Source organism: Pan troglodytes, chromosome 1, assembly GCF_028858775.2.
Source record: "Pan troglodytes isolate AG18354 chromosome 1, NHGRI_mPanTro3-v2.0_pri, whole genome shotgun sequence".
NCBI lineage: Eukaryota > Metazoa > Chordata > Mammalia > Primates > Hominidae > Pan > Pan troglodytes.
In genome coordinates this window covers 182,774,756-182,791,834 of record NC_072398.2, presented here as the reverse complement: position 1 = coordinate 182,791,834, position 17,079 = coordinate 182,774,756, and the positions used below count along the sequence as shown (strand labels likewise).

The 17,079-nt window shown below is 39.6% G+C and overlaps 1 long non-coding RNA gene across 1 annotated transcript in view; it reads right to left on the bottom strand.

Annotated features, from left to right (window-relative positions):
* Positions 1 to 218: 218 nt before the first annotated feature.
* The window catches only part of LOC129137082 (uncharacterized), a 37,234-nt gene continuing 20,373 nt past the window's right edge, over positions 219 to 17,079 (bottom strand). Inside the window, exon 3 of the long non-coding RNA XR_008539264.2 lies at positions 219 to 4,006. This is a non-coding gene — a long non-coding RNA (uncharacterized LOC129137082). The remainder of the gene's footprint in view (positions 4,007 to 17,079) is intronic.

The window sequence follows — 17,079 nt, the reverse complement described above, 5'->3', positions numbered from 1 at the left end:
ATATATAAGTACATGTATAACATGTACAGGTATACATGTGTAAAATATGTATACAATGTACACATGTACATATACATATTTATAAATGATTATGCATATTTATGCATGTTTACATATATGTTAATATGCATGAGTTTATATGTACACGAGTATATATATTCATACAGCACATGTGTACGTGTAAATGGTGATCCATGTATGTATGTACAGTCATCCTTTGGTATGCTCAAGTGATTCGTTCCAGGATCCATGAGGATAACAAAATTCGAGGACACTCAACTTAATGTTTGCACAGAACCTGCACACATCCTCCTATGTATGTTAAATCATCTCTAGATTACTTGTAATAGCTAAATTGATATAAAATACTATGTAAATACTTGCTATGCTTTATTATTTTTTATTTGTATTATTTTTGTTGTATTGTTTTTATTTTTTGTATTTCTTTAAGTTTTATTTCAGGTTCAGCGATATATGTGCAGGTTTGTTATATACATAAACTGCATGTCATGATGTATCTCAACCTTAACCTCACATCTTAAACAAAATTCAATACGAGATGGAAATTTAAATGTAAAAATTAAAATATAATGTATAAACCATAGAAGAATATTATGAAAACATGGGGTAGGCAAAAATTGGGGCAAGATACAAAAAGCAGTAACAATAAAAAAAAGATTCAAATTTCATCAAAATTAAAGACATCTTATTAAAAGCACCATTAAGAATATAATAAGGCAAGACAGACCATGGAAATATGTGGGCATCTTAGACATCCAACAAAGGGCTTATATCCAGAATATATAAAGAACTCCTACACCTCAATATTGATTTTGAAAACAACCCAATTTTAAAAGGGCAAAAGACTTAGACACTTTAAGAAAGAAGATAGAGCCAATAAATACAAGTGCTCAACACACTCACTATTAGAGAAATACAAGGTAAAACTATAATGAGATTTCACTTCAGAACCACTAAAATAGCTGAAATTTGAAAACTGACAACACTAAATGTTGGCAAGGATGTGGATAACTGGAACTGTCATACATTTAAAGTTGTGCCTAAGACTGGCAGTTTCTTATACAGTTAAGCATGCATCTGCTCCATGACCTAACAATTCCACTCTGACATGTATCCAAGAGAAATGAAAGCATATCTGCAAAACTCCTTGTATAAGAATGTTCATAGCAATCTTATTCATACTAGCCCAAAAGTAGAAATAGCCCAGATGCCCATCAACAAGAAAATGGATAAACTAAATTGTATTTTAACCATAAAAATACTACTCAGCAATTAAAAAAAAACTAATGAAACATGCAACAGCATGGATGAATCTCAAAATATTATACTAAATAAAAGAAGCAAGACAAAATATGTACTATATGATTTCATGTATATGAGCATCTGAAACAGGCAAAGACAAAATAAGTTGGAAAACCTCAGAAGGGCTATCACTGAAGGAGCGGGGATTGATTAGTAAGGGGCAAGAGAGAACTCTCTGGAATAATTGAAGTGTAGTTAGGTACATGGGTTACACAGGTATATACAATTCATTGCACTGTACACTTAATTTATTTCACTGTATTAAATTATACCTTGATTATAAACAAAAAAAGATTCCACTGGTTACCTCATTGTTTTAAATGTGGGTAAATAGAAAAAGCAAAATGATAAATTAGTTGATAACCAGAATGGAGAATTTTCCATCTCGCACTCTATTATTTTTCCTTGGAAATGTTTACATGTCTCTATACTACTTTATAATTTCCTTAACAATTGCCAAAGCCAAATCCCAAGGTGTGAGTGAGAAAGACACAAAGGATAAATAGTAAAATATTTTTCTAAGGGAAACATTAGAGTGTTTTAGTTTTGGATATTGGCCAGAAGCAACAGTAAAACATAGCAGGTAAGACTGTAAGTTTGTAAGGCTTAGAATAGTGCACCACAGAAATGCAGTACCTTTGATGAGGGAAGCCTGGAAATATTAGATGGTTAAGGAGTTGGGACTGATCTCAAGACTTAAGGTCTAAAAAAAGGTATCTTTCATATCTTAACTCAAATATTCATTCATGAAGCACTTATCTATGGAGTGTTATTGTATGCAAGGCACATTCCAGTGCAGTTCTATCCAATAGAAATCTAAAGTACACAACAAAGATAGGAGCAGAATTCAATGAAAGTGAAAAACCATATTAAAAAGAAACTAAAACAAGTCTCTTGTAAAAGATCAATAAAATTAATAGATCTCTACCGAGACTGATGAAGAAAAATGGCATAAAAACACAAATTACAAATATTAGAAAGAAAAGATGGAACATTATGAGAGACCCCACAGACTTTTCACAGGAAGATAAGGGAATATTACAAACAACTCTATGCCCATAGCTTTAACAACTTATATGGCATAGAACAATTCTTTCCAAGACACAAACTAACAAGGCTCACTTAAAAGAAAAGAGATAATGTGAATAGTCATATATATCTACTAAACAAAATAATCTGTAGCTAAAAACTTTCCAGGAAACAAAAATAGGCCACGGTCCAAATGGCTTCACTGGCAAAGCCTATCAAGCATTTAAGAAAGAAATTACATCAATTTTATACAATCTCTTCCATAATATAAAAATGAATACTTTATAATTTTTATGAGACCAGAATTGTTCTGATATTAAAATCAGACAAATTCGTTACCAAAAGAAACACTACAGATCAAGGTACCTTATGAACATAGATGCGAAACTTATCAACAAAATATTAGTGAATCTAACAACGTGTAGAAAGGATAATACATCGCAACCAAGTGAGGTGAATCCTAGGAGCCCAAGGCTGGTTCAACATTACAAGCCAATCAATATGTACTCCACTATTGAATGAAAGATGAAAAACTATGATAATATCAAGAGATGTAGGAAAAAGTATTTTTCAAAATTAAAAATAAATTGATGGTTTAAAAAATCTCCTAGGAAGCTTAGAGTTAAGGAGAACTTCAAGCTGAGAAAGTGCATCTACAAAAATCTACATATAACATTATTCTTAATAGTGAAAAACTGTATGTCTGAGGGGCATAAAGCAGAATGAAAGGCCAAGGCAAGTTTTAGAGCAGTAGTGAAAGTTTACTAAAAATTATTAGAGCAGGAACAAAAGGAAATAAAGTACATTTGGAAGAGGGCCAAGTGGGTGATGTGAGAGATGCGAGTGCACTGTTTGACCTTTGACTTGGAATTTTATATGTTGGCATGCTTCTAGCATTTTTTAATCTTCTCCCCAATTCTTCCCCTGGGGGGAGGGACTGTCTATATGTGCAGTGGCTTGCCAGCAATTGGGAGGGGTTGCATGCACTGTGTGTTTACTGAAGTTATGTGCATGCTCATTTGAGGCATTTTTCCTTCTAGCGTTCTTCTAGTATTTTTAGAGGGTGGTCATACACCAATTGAACTCCATCATTTTGCCTCAGTGCACATGCTTAAGCACGTGCCAAACTCCTTAAATCTTATCAGGAAGCTGCTCATCAGCAGCTTTAGGTGTTTCCTATTTATTGGGAGACTCTCTTTTCCTGTCACCAGCCATGATAAATTATTATCTTAGAGAGACAGTTGAACAACCACATGACCATCACCCGATGGTTGCCTGACATTCCTGGGGAGGGGGACCTCTCTTTCCTTGCTCATACCTGCCTAACTACCTACTCTAACATTTTCCCCCTCAAGAATTCAAGACCCAATTCTTTGGGAAAATGGACAAAGGTCAGTCTTCTGAAACTGTTTCCTACTGATGAGGAGGTGGTGGTGCTTGTTCTATGGGCCTTGGCTTCTTGGTAGCTCTCAGAACAGTGTGGCTCTGTGAGTTAGTGAAAGTGGTATCCAGTCAGGGCCAAGGGAGACAGGGGTGGGATTTCACTTCTGCTGTGTCCCTCTGATGGCTGGTCAAAGAGTCCTCGGTAGAAGGGTGACTTTTGAATATTGACAGGATGGTATCCCTCACTGAGAATCATCTGGAGCTTGATGCGCTGAAGGCAAGAGGAGACAAATCAGTTATTAGATTTAGAAGACATGGACCACAAAGGATCAAATGTAGTAGACTAACAAGTGAGCCTATAAAAGAAAGAACACAGAAGAACCATTTCAAGTTTCCTTCCCAATTTAGCCAACCCAAAGAGGTTTGTTCCTATAAATTGGAGGCTCGTTTTAGGAGTTGTCTGATGTTGCCTTATACTTTTCTAAACTGATTTACCCAAAAGCAACTTTTTTTCATCTAAGGCTAAACAAAATTCCTTCCTGTGCCATCATTAACATATCTAGTCCTTGATAATTTTAGAAGACTATAGCTGCTAAAGAACCTATTTATCCTTGCATAATTAAGGTTTTAGCCACGGCATCAATATTGTCGGCTATTTTCTTTGAGAGTTGGCTATAGATTAAGGAGGCTTTTGTGATTCCAGCAATTCCAGTTTCTGTACCAGCTATCATGCCAAGTCCCACAGGAAGGGGGATTAATTGAATAATGCTCCTCACCCCAGGAAAGATGGAATGGCCATAGACTGGTACTGGAAGAGAGAGATTGCCAGGGGCTATGTAGATGTCAGGGGATACATAGCCTGTGATACAAGTCCTAGACCAGTTAGTGAGGAGGCATTGGTGAAAGGATTGGCCACAAATAGCGAAGGCTCCTTGGGTTTTAAACCAAGTAGAAATGTCAAAAGAGAATAGAAGTTTGACTTGTTCCAGCATAGGTAAGGGGCATGGCTAACTCCTTTTGTCCCCAGTCCTTACATATAATTTAATGGCTTTAAAACAGGCAAATTGTACAGTTAAGAGTCACAGTAGCAGTTTATGAAGGATTTATTAGGCCTAATAGCCTGTAAAATTGTGCATTTTTATAAATTTCTTTTCACAATTCTTTTCATGACTTACATAGACCATCTACAACATGCTTAAGCTTTCTGACGTATCCTAAACATCCCTCTTTTTAAATGACTAGTCATTTTACTTAAGGACAAGAATTTACCATACAATATCCTTTTTTAGACAAAATATTTTCTTTATAACCTTCCTTACCAAGAAAAATACCTCTTTACAACTTCTGAATTAGACAAAAGTCATTTTCCCTTTGTTGGGAAGTTATGTTTGTACTATGTGTTGCTGTGTGAGTCTTGTGACAGGGGAGTAGATAAAGAGGTTATCTATGTACTGTATAAGTTATCCTCCTTCAAGAGATTGCTTGGTTAGATTTTCCTAGGGCTTGTCCAAATAAGTATGGACTATTCTAAACCACTAAGGTAAGACTGTCCAGGTTGAACTTATTGGTTAAATATTTTTGTAGCTTACCCCAGGAGAAATAGGGCTATTAGAAAGAAAGGTGAATTTAGAGGTTGAGTAAATATTAAGCAGGCACTCATTTTGGAAAGTATATTTTTGCCCCAAAGAGGTATTGAGTATTTAGACATTACCAGGGACTGGTGGAAGAATTGTAATTGGTCCCTTAAGTTATATAAAGGGGTGTGGATCTTTTCTTTTGGAGAGAGGAGGTGTCATTTGCCCCCATTACCCAACAGGATTTGTGGGAGAGTTGTTCAGAGAAGGAGATTAGTGAAGTAGGCAGCTCTTGGACCTAAGAGGGAAATTTATAATTTTACTTTTCAACTCCAGAGTTGCCCTTGGCTTCATCTTGTTGATGATGATGTCTCATTTGTAAGCCAATCAGAGTAGTGAGCCTCTTCAGCTCAAGACCACCATGATGGGTTGAGATTCTGTCCCAGGGGCCCTTTGGAACCCAGGGAAGTCCCATTACCAGTGGCCAAGCTTGTGACAGAGGAAGCAAGCTGTGCAGGGCTTTTTCCCATTTATCCTATTGGGACAGTTTGCCTTCCAGTGCCCTGGCTTCCCACACTGATGGCAGGAACCTGGGAGTATATTCTGACGACAACCTGGGGGGAGGCTGCAGGGCTTGTAGAGCAGCCAATAGTTGAGCCTGCCTCTTGTTCTTGCATTTTCCCTTTTCCTTACCCCTGTCCTCCTTATTCCACTGTCAATTAGAAAAGACTGAGGAGGCTAATTTGAGGTTTTCCTGCATGAGGCACTGAGTTCTAAGCTGACTTTTGTAATTGCCTCCCCTTTCTTAAGGATGGATCTGAGGGGCATGTCCTGTGGTATGGAGATGCAATTACCCATCTGTGAAAAGGGAACAGAAAATATAAAAGGAAAGAATGTGTCTCCTCTTATTTCCCTATTATCCTTTCCTGAACAGGTCATCGCCCATTTGTCCATAGTGTTCTGGAATGAACCAGTCTTACCAGGTACCCTTAACCTTGGTCTCATCTCATCACAATTACCCTCTTGAGAACAGAGGAGATACTAGCGTAAACATGGGGATCCTATTCATTTCCAGCGTTCTGAAATTAACCAGTCTTATGGGTACCCCTAACCTTGCCTTCCTCTCTGTTCTATTGGTAATCTGCCCTGGGGTCAGCCTTCATCTCTCTGTCCTATGGGCACGTCTGTCTCTTGCATCTCCAGCCTTGGGCTGGCCTATATCCTTGTCTCCATGACCTTATAGTGACTCTAGCTTGGGGCATTCTGGCAACAAAATGATTATCTCTTTTCTTATAATCACATTTCCCCATGCTTTTTAAATATATGAGAAGCCTATTTTTTAGCTAATTTCTGCAAGAGGGCTGGACTTACCTCCCTTCAAATATGACCTTAAAGGTCTTGAGGTATACTAAGAAGGGCATGAAGGTGATTAGAGGAATGGAGGAAATTTTGTATTTTGGGTTCCTCATCCTCCCAGGGTAATGTGCAGAAAAAATACTTGAGCAGACAGGACAATCCTATTACTACAGGAGGAAGCTGGAGGAAGAAGGGGGATACTCAATGAAAGGCTTCATGTGCTTGCAAAAACGACAGCCCTTGGATTTGAGACGGCAACATTTATTTGCCCTTTTGACATAAATGAGAAATTCTGGAAGATGTGGGGCTCAGGATAAGGGCTCACAAATGCAAAGGAAGAATTTTCCCTCCTACCAAACGGGTGCTAACTCATAAAAAGCAAGTAGATGGGGTCCTTAAAGGGCCATAGAGGGAAGCCCTCTGCAGGTGAACAAATTGCTTCAAGAGCCACTGAAAAACTTGGCTATGGAGCATAACAGGGACAAAAAACATAGGGTAAGTCATAAGAAGCTGGCAGAGCCATGGTTCTAATTACTGTCTGTCCCAGCAATAAGCCAAAAGACATCCACAGGGGAGCCTGTTTCCTTGCAGCTGCACAAATGCAGCAAGAGCCACAGGTGTATGAATAATAGGAAGTGTGTGTTTAAGGCAGAGAAGGAAGTCTTACGACATGTGAAGTGAAAGCAGAGAAGAGACATACTTGCCTTTGAGACAGACTGTCCAGTGGGTGTGCAAGGCCATTTCAGAATACACACCGAGAAAACAGGAGAGTAGGCAGTGTGGGTTTTGTGGAAAGACCTGATTTTCATTTCAAAAGCAGAGGAAGCCCCAGACATGGCACCGTCCTAGGCTTTAGCCCTACCACTCTCACGAGCCTCCTGTCCAGAAGGGCTATTAGTGGCTCAGATCTGTTTGATGTGGACTTCAAGGTCTTTTCCACCTCCACAAGCCACTCATCAGTGTGAGATGAGAGATCAGCTGTGGGGAGCAGAGCCACTGTTTGCCCCAAGGGAAGAATCAGGGGAGGAATCATTCTGGGCATTGCTTAGTAAGCAGGAGAGCAAAAGGGGAGAAGGAAACCACATAAGGAGGTTGAATACCTCCAGCCCAAGAAGGAAAGGCATAGAGGTAACTTACCACTGGGGAAGGTATGTGAGTCATGGCACTGAAGTATGTTAGCAGTGGCAAAGACATACAAGTCAGCAGCAACTCGATTCTTGCCTCCTTGAAGGAAATAATTCACCCAAGGATTATAGGCAGAATGAAAGACCAAGGCATGTTTCAGAGCAGGAGTGAAAGTTTATGAAAAATTATTGGAGCAGCAATGAAAGCAAGTAAAGTACATTTGGAAGAGGGCCAAGCAGGTGACTGGAGATATCCAAGTGTGCTGTTTGACCTTTGACTTGAGGCTTTATCTGTTGGCATGCTTCCAGGTTTTTCATCTCTTCTACCCCAATTCTTCCCTTGGGGTAGACTGTCTGTATGTGCAGTGACCTGCTAGCACTTGGAAGCGGCCACATGTGCAGTGTGTTTACTGAAGTTGTGCACCTGCTCATCTAAGGTATTTTTCATTTTTCCCCTGCCAGTCGAGTGGTGACCAATTACTACTTTAGAGAGAAAATTTAACATCCCCCATGACTATCATCTGATGGTCACTTGACAATCCTGGCAGACTTAAATGTAAGGCTCAAACTATAAAAATCCTGGAAGACAACATAGTTGATACCATCCTCGAAATAGGAATGGGCAAAGATTTTATGACAAAGACACCAAAAGCAATCACAACAAAAGCAGACATTAACAAATGGGATCTAATTAAACTTAAGAGTTTCTGCACAGCAAAAGAAACTATCAATAGAATAAATAGCCTACAGAAGAGGAGAAAATATTTGCAAACTATGCATCCAACAAAGGTCTAATATCCTGCATCTATAAGGAGCTTAAACAAGTTTACAAGAAAAAAAAATAAGCAACCCCATTAAAAAGTAAGCAAAAGACATAAACATTTTTCAAAAGATGACAAACACACATAGCCAACAAGCTTATGAAAAAAGAAGCTCAATATCACTGATCATTAGAGAAGTGCAAAGCAAAACCACAGTGAGATACCATCTTACACCAGTCAGAATGGCTATAAAGGTCAAAAAATAATAGGTGCTAGAGAGGTAGTGGGGGAAAGGGAATACTTATACATTGTTGGTGGGAATGCAAATTAGTTCAACCAATGTGGAAAGCAGTACGGTGATTTCTCAAAGAGCTGAAACAGAACTACCATTTGACCCAGCAGTCTCATTACTAGATATATACATGGAGGAATATGAATCATTCTACCATAAAGATACATGCATGCAAATGTTCATTGCAGCACTGTTCACAACAGCAAAGACATGGAATCAACCTAAATGCCCATCAATGACAGATTGGATGAAGAAAATGTGGTACGTATATACCATGGAATGCTATGCAGTCATAAAAAAGAACAAGATCATGTGCTTTGTGGGAACATGAGCTGTTGTGGAAGCTGGGGCTATTATCCTTAGCAAACTAACACAGAAACTGAAAAAATAATATCGAATGTGCTCACTTATAAGTGGAAGTGAAATGATGAAAACTCATGAACACAAAGAAGGGAACAATAGACACTGGGGTCTATTTGAGGGTGAAGGGTGGGGAGGAGGAAGAGGAGCAGAAAAGATAACTATATGTGTACTAGGTTTAATACCTGGGTGATGAAATAATCTGTACAACAAACCGCTGTTACACGAGTTTATCTACATAACAAACCTGCACCTAAAATAGAAGTAAAAAAAAAAACTTGAAGTCAAAGAAAAAAAAACTGCCTTTGTAGATGATATGATTCTTTCTACAGAAAATCCCAAGGAGTCTCAAAACGAACAAACAAAACCCTCGTGAAATTGATAAGTAGTTATAGAAAGGTTTAGGATACCAAAGTCAATTGCTTTCAGTTGTATCTTTGCAATTTCCTGTGAATGTATAATTACTTCAAAACAAAAAAAAAAGTCTTAAATGGAAAAATGACCTACTCTCATAAACCACAAATATATGTAATCTTGCTTGGGCTTGATAAATAAATGGTGATAACTTACAAAATGACAACAAGAATTACTGTTCTCTTTTGGATTTATTGATGGGAGGTAAGCCGAGGAATCCACAAAAAACCTCTGGAAATGAAATAATTTATTTTAATATTAACTTATACTGAATCATGCACACAACTGTAGCCTCACCTTTCAAATAATATTAGTATTAACATTTTGGTATATTTCCATCCAGTATTGTGTGTGTGCTAAAAATTGAAGAATTCCAAAACTTTACCGTTCATGAGAATTACCTGCAGGGTTTTTTTAAAGACAAACCACTGGCAACACTCCAGAGTGTCTGACTCAGTAGCTCTAGGTGGAGTGCAAGAACTTGCTAACAAGTTCCCACGTAGTGCTGATAATATTGATACAGGGAACACATTTTTGGAATGCTTGACAAACACTATAATTCTATTCTCTTTTTTTACACTCCAGAATATGTTATGAACCTGTTTTATTGTTGGTCTTCAAAAACATAATTTTAATAGATTTACAGGTTTCCAATGTATTTCTGTCCCATCATTTATTTTTAAATTTGTATATTTTGTTGGAGCTCCAAAGGGGCAAAAATTATAGCTCCCCTTTTCTTTCAGTCTAAGTTTTGAATTAATTGAGAAAATAAAACTATATAGTAAAGCAGGAGATCAAAATATTACTTTTATTAAAAAACAAAACTCTGATATTGGGAAGTGTGCGCAGTATCTATGAGCAAGTCAGCTTCTGAATACTAAATCCAGGAATTAAGCAAACCTTCCCATTCCAGCACTGGAATTCTTGCACCACCAGGGATTCCCCCTGATGGCATATGCCCAAAGGCAGTTGGGGGCACATGGTCTGTGTGGGTTGCTTGACTCCCAAGAGAAGAATCTGTGGCTATCCCCATCAATAATAGGAAAACAGCAACCTTTCAGTACAGCTCTATTCCGCTTTCATGAGGCTATTCCACAGCACCACGGTTTAACACGGTTTAAAGTCACATGAGATACGACAGGTGAAAGAGCTAAGGACAAGCCATGCCAAAATATGCTGCTTTGACATGTTAATTATTTCCAGCTGACGACACTTGAGAAACAGCAGATGCAGGAAGAGTCATCTGACGGCTCCTTTTCTACTGAAAACAAGCCACAGAATTTTCCATGAGAAAGATTCCCTCCCTGTGCCAGGAAGAGAAGAATACCCTTATCACCAGAGACTGGGAATCAATGCTGAAATCGATCTGTACAAACAAACATACTAAAATAACCCTTATCTTCCACTAGTTTTATTCCCTGCCCCACCACCACCATATATCTCCTAGTGACTTCTCCACAACTTACAGCTCCTAGTTCAAACCCTTTTGTCTTGTCATTTCTTCACAAATGTATTGTTGAGGCTCAGAAACAGATACCCCAAATTCAATGCGTTGACAGGCTGAACAGAAGAAGCCTCAAGGTTTCTCTGACCTTCTCCCTCTGCTGTCTCTCCCAAGGAAGGTGAAGTTCCTTTATCCATACAGTCTAAAGATAGAGGAATTTCCTTTATCCATACCTACTTCCCCTTCCTGTAAGACCACAAATGTGACCACACCAGAACAGGCCCTTTCACTGTCAAAGAGAACTATTTACAAGTTACTCTCAGTTCCAGAATCCATTCATTCTCCCTCATGATCCTTTATTGCCCCTCAATGGAATTCCTCTTCTCACCACTCCCATAACCTGTTGTCAGGATGTTACATAAGCTTCTTAACCCCATTGCAAGGTGAGTAGTCACCCTGTAATTCCCTCCATGTGCACTTTCTGTGCACGTTGCATGCAGGCAGTTCACTTCTTAAATTTGTGTGCATTTTATCGTATTAAGCTGTCTCATGTCAGTGATTTTTCAGTGAGCTTTCCCTACAGTATCATTTCTTTATTTAAATGATATAAAAGCTTTCTGTTCCGGTCACTCCTTCAGGTCTTTGTCCTCTTATAAAGATCCCCATATACGCAGTGGCTCATGCCTGTAATCCCAGCACTTTGGGAGGCAGGCAGATCACCTGAGGTCAGGAGTTTGAGACAAGGCTGGCCAACATGGCAAAATCCCATCTCTACTAAAAATACAAAAAAAAAAAAAAAAAAATTAGCTGGGCGTGGTGGCGGGCACCTGCAATCCCAGCTACTTAGGAGACTGAGGCAGGAGAATTGCTTGAACCCAGGAGGTGGAGGTTGCTGTGAGCCAAGATCGCACCACTGCATCCAGCCTGGGTGTGGGAGCAAGAGTCTATCTAAAAAAAAAAAAAAAAAAAAAAGGAATAAAGTTTGCATGCTGTTCTTCTGTTAATCTGTTTTATATTGGTTTCATTTTTGGGCCTAGCTAGAAACTCTAAGAGGATAGAAAATTTTTTCCTCTCCCACATATGCATAGGTTTGAATAGAATACTGCTCCTCAAGCTGGTGAAACCCCAGCTCCTTTAGGGCTCTATGGGTGGATGTGTTCTTTATCATCCAATTATTAAGATTAAATTCCTGCAACTCAGATTGGGCCGGGCAGAACAAATGTGGCTATTGGCAAAGCAGGTGGTTCCTAAGACAGCCTGGGAAAATTTCTTTCTCCCCCAGTCACATGCCCCAGAAACCTTCCCTACCTACTCATTGGCCTTTTATCAACATCAAAGCCTTCCCATCAGGAAGTAAAGATGTCACCCCAACCCACACAGAAGTTAAGAAAAGAGCAATGAAAAATGGATACTACATGCTTTCTGTTAACCTAAAAGGAAAAAAAAAAAGACTGAGGCAAAATTAATATAAGTAGAGAGTTTATTGGGGCCACATTTGAGGACTGAAACCCAGGACCATAGACTCAAGTTGCCCTGAATATACACTCTGATTGGCAACAGTTACAAGTTGTTTTTTTGTTTTGCTTTCTTTTGTTTTTTGAGATGGAGTCTCTCTCTGTCACCCAGGCCGGAGTGCAATGGCACAATCTTGGCTCTATGCAACCTCCATCTCCCAGATTCAAGTAATTCTCCTGCCTCAGCCTCCCTAGTAGCTGGGTTTACAGGCACCCGCCACCACTCCCGGCTAAATTTTGTATTTTTGTTTTTAGTAGAGATGGGGTTACACCATGTTGGCCAGGCTGGTCTTAAACTCCTGACCTCAAGTGATCCACCCACCTCAGCCTCCCAAAGTGCTGGGATTATAGGCATGAGCCACTGCACCCAGCCTCAAGTTGGTTGTTTTCTTTTGTTTTGTTTTTTCAGACAAGGTCTCACTCTGTCACCCAGGCTGGAGTGCAGTGGCGCAGTCATGGCTCACTGCAGACTTGACCTCCCAGGCTCAAGTAATCCTCCCAACTCAACCTCCCAAGTAGCTGGCACAACAGGTAAGCACCACCACATCTGGCTAATTTTTAAATTTTTGGTAGAGACAGAGTCTCACCATGTTGCCCTGGTTGGTCTCAAACACCTGGGCGCAGGCAATCCACCTGCCTCGACCTCCCAAATTACTGGGATTATAGGTGTGAGCCACTGCGCCTGGCCACAGGTCAAGTTTTAAAGGAAAAAATGAGGCAGTTTCTATGTTGTTTATCAAGATGTTCTTAAAATAACATAAGCTATTGATTGGCTATACATTGTTCTTTGTATCACGAATTTCAGAAACATGAAGATAATGAGTGAGGCAACTAGTCAGGAACAAAATATCTTTAAAAAATTGCCCCCAGATATAGGTGCAGGGTGGAGGTGGGGGTGACTGATGTCCTAAACTCTTGTTTCTCTGGGCCTGATAAGTCTTCTATACCTCACATGACTCAGACTGCTCTGAGTTATTTTTTCTTCTCATTTCCTAAAAGCAAAATCTGATGGATAGCACAAAGGTCCTGCAATCTAGAAAGAAAATTCAGTCATTCTTTCAATAATTATGTGACCACCCAACAGATTCTCCTTACCTACTTCCCAGATACAGCCAGTTTATCAAGACAGGGGAATTCCAATAGAGACAGAGTTTAATTCACGCAGAGCCAACTGAACAGGAGACTGAAGTTTTATTACTCAAATCCATGTTCTCAAAAATTCAGAGGCTGGAGCTTTTCAAGGACAGGGGAGGCAGGGGAATAGATTCTGCTGATTAATTGAGGATGCAATCCCAGGGGTGTGGAACACGGTCGTAGTACACTGAGTCTGCTTCTGGGTGAGGGCCACAGGACCAGTTAAGTCCAGAGTCGTGGGTCCAGGTGGGGCCATCCAGTCATCATAAATGCAAAAGCCTGAAAAGACAACTCAAAAGGCCAGTCTTAGGTTCTACAATAGTGATGTTATCTGCAGGAGTAATTGAGGAAGCTGATTTCCAGAATAATGACTAGTCATCATTTATACCTACATCTTAGCCGAATTCAGCCTCCTCTCATCCTCCTAACCTGATGGTCTTAGTTTTACAAAGGTGGTTTAGTTTGGGGAAGGGCTATTATTATTTAAACTATATACTAAATTTCTCCCAAAGTTAGCTTGGCCCAAGCCCAGGAATGACCAAGGTTAAGGGTAAGATGGGGGTTGATTAGATAAGATCTCTTTCTCTGTCATAATTTTCCCACTGTTATAGTTTTTGCAAAGGTGGTTTCAATTAGGGATTTTCTATGTGTCTGGCACTGTGCTGGGGATAATATAATGAGCAAACAAAGGCCAATCCCTGTTCTCTGGAGCTTGTGGGAGGAACACGGATCTTTGAGAGCTCAGAGTAAGGGAGTGGGCCCAGGAGAACTCACTGGCCAAAAGCAAGAGCATGTGCAGAGGTCCTGCAGTGGGAAGAAGTACAGGACATTGCCAGGAAATCTAAGACAATAGCAGGTGAAACATAGCAAAATAGAGGGAGATTTGAGGCAAAATGAGGCTGCAAGGCAGACTGGGCAGGGACTAGTAGACTATGTTCAGGAATTTTAGCTTTATTCTGAGAGTTCTGGAAAATCACTGAAAGGTTTTAAGCAGAGTGTAAGATTTGGGAAGGACATACACAAGTACTCATTTGAAACTATCTCTTTGGCTTGAGTGTGAGAAAAGATTGGAGAAGGGAGGAAAGGCCAGGTCAGTGACTCTGCCATCACCTAAGTAGTCAGTTAACAAATGCTCCATCTAGCCTGCCCCACACGTGCCTACAACAGGCAGAGCAAAGTAAGGCAAACTCAATCCCACTCTCAAGCAGCTCAATCTTTTCTTCTGCCCACATTTGCCCCCATCCAGTGCTACTTTAGAGACATTCCCTTCTCTCCTTTCTTCTTATTCCCTCAGGGCTAAAGCCTGATAAATAGACTCTGGCTTTCTAAGCAGAGATCTGCATTTAGGGAAAAGAAATAACACACAGCAACCCCACCCCTCAGTTTTAAATTTTTTAACTTAAACAATTCTCTTTTTCCAGCAGAAAAGCCAGGATGTCACTGTTTATTCACAGCCAGGTCTCCACTCTGCACACTAAAAGTCACCGTAGTGTTTGCAGTCCTCATTCAAGCAGCGAGTGTAAAAGGAATTCCATCTGTCTCTAAAGATCTTTTGACAGGAATGAAAGACCTGTAAGGCAGTGGTTTATTCACCACAGCATCTTGATAGCTCAAGCTAAAAAAAAAAAAAAAAAATGGCTAGCAGGCTGACATTACCAAAGCAGACATTACTTCTCTTTTAAAATTGGTTTTCCTGAGGCTAAATGCTAAACTTTATAGTTTTTGTAATTAAATATTATCCTGATAGAGTCAAATCAATTATAGCAGATAATAACTGCTTTGCTTTTGATTCTCTGGATAATGAATTAGTTGTCCTTACCAAATCTGATAGCCCTTTGGCAAATTCTTTATTCAAATCACTCAACACGTTTGTCAAGAAAGAACGTGGTTAAGTCCCTGGAAGCCTGCCTCCAGATTGCCATGGTAGCATCAGCTACTGCAGAGTCATCAAACATGCATTTCTCCATATTTCTCTCAAGAGATTTTTGGAAAATGTCCTTTTGAAACACCAACATGAAAAGCTTTGACTGCTGGGCCCATCACATAATTGATGCCTAAGAACTACTTAATTGTTTGGTCAATAGATTCTCTTAGATCTGTTAATCAATTAATCTTAAAAACACAGGTAAAGCAGTAAGGCATGTCTCACATGACTTAGTCTCAACAAGACCCACTGGCTTCCATCACTCCCTGTTTCTTCCTCCAAGTAGTCGCAGTGGATCCTTTAATGACCTGTGAGTCTCCCTTGACATTCAAGCATACATGGGTGTATGTTTACACTCCATTTATTTACCCACCTCAAAGGGAGCCCCATTCCCTTCTGCCCCTCCTGCCCCTCCTGCCCCTCCTTTTTTGGCTCTGCAGCCCTCCATTTCCTATGGGGGCACCATAATCTTTCTCCCAGACTAGTGGTTTCAGTGATACTCTTCTGCAGACCAGGCTCTCTCTATTTTCCTACAAATACAGATTCCCTCTAGTCAGGCACCAGTCGCCTCTTCTTGGACCCAGCCAAGCCCATTACAAAGGAGAGACATGTCCCTCCTCAAATTTTGGTTAAATACCATGATAATGTGTTGAACATGCTCCCAGCATTTCTTACTCATTGACTGATACTGTCCCTCTGCTTGGACCTTCTCTTCTCTTCTTTTTTAACAAAACCCCATTTATTCTTCCTGCCTAGCTCAAACCCAACTGTCTTTAGAAAGCCTTCAATAGTATTCTCACTCGATGAGATGTATGCTTCTTTAAAGCCTCACATCAGCATTGTAGGAAGGTTTTAGAGTCCGAGGCTCACCTAGATTGGCATCTAAATTCTCTGCCACAAATAACAAACCATTTGGCCACTCTGAGCCTTGGTTTCTTCAGCTACAAAATCACATAGGAATTCTTTGAGGATTAAATCACATTTTAAAGTGCTTTACACCTGGCTAGCACTCAAAACTAAAAGCAACTATCGGTATTATTTATTTTGATCTCTTGCTGTAATTAGGCTCACTTTTATTATAGTGTTTATAAATTCATTTTTGCTTCCTCCTGCACTTCCTCCCCTCCTCCACTGTGAGAAACTTGGGAGACAACCGAATTAATCTTTAGAAGCCCAACCTCAAAAAGGGGCTACGATGGAGAGCATTTATTACTAGAAAAACTGACATTATCTAGAATTCTCCGTTGTACAATTCAGAAACCATGTGTGTGGTTATTTATATTTAAAATTAAAAATAAATTAACTTTAAAATTGTGTTCCTTGGCCACACTGGCTACATTTCAAGTGCTCAGTAGCCACATGTGGTTAATGACTAAGATTTTAGACAGCACAGACAGAACATTTTCATCATCGTGGAAAATTCTATTAAACCACACTGGTCTAAATT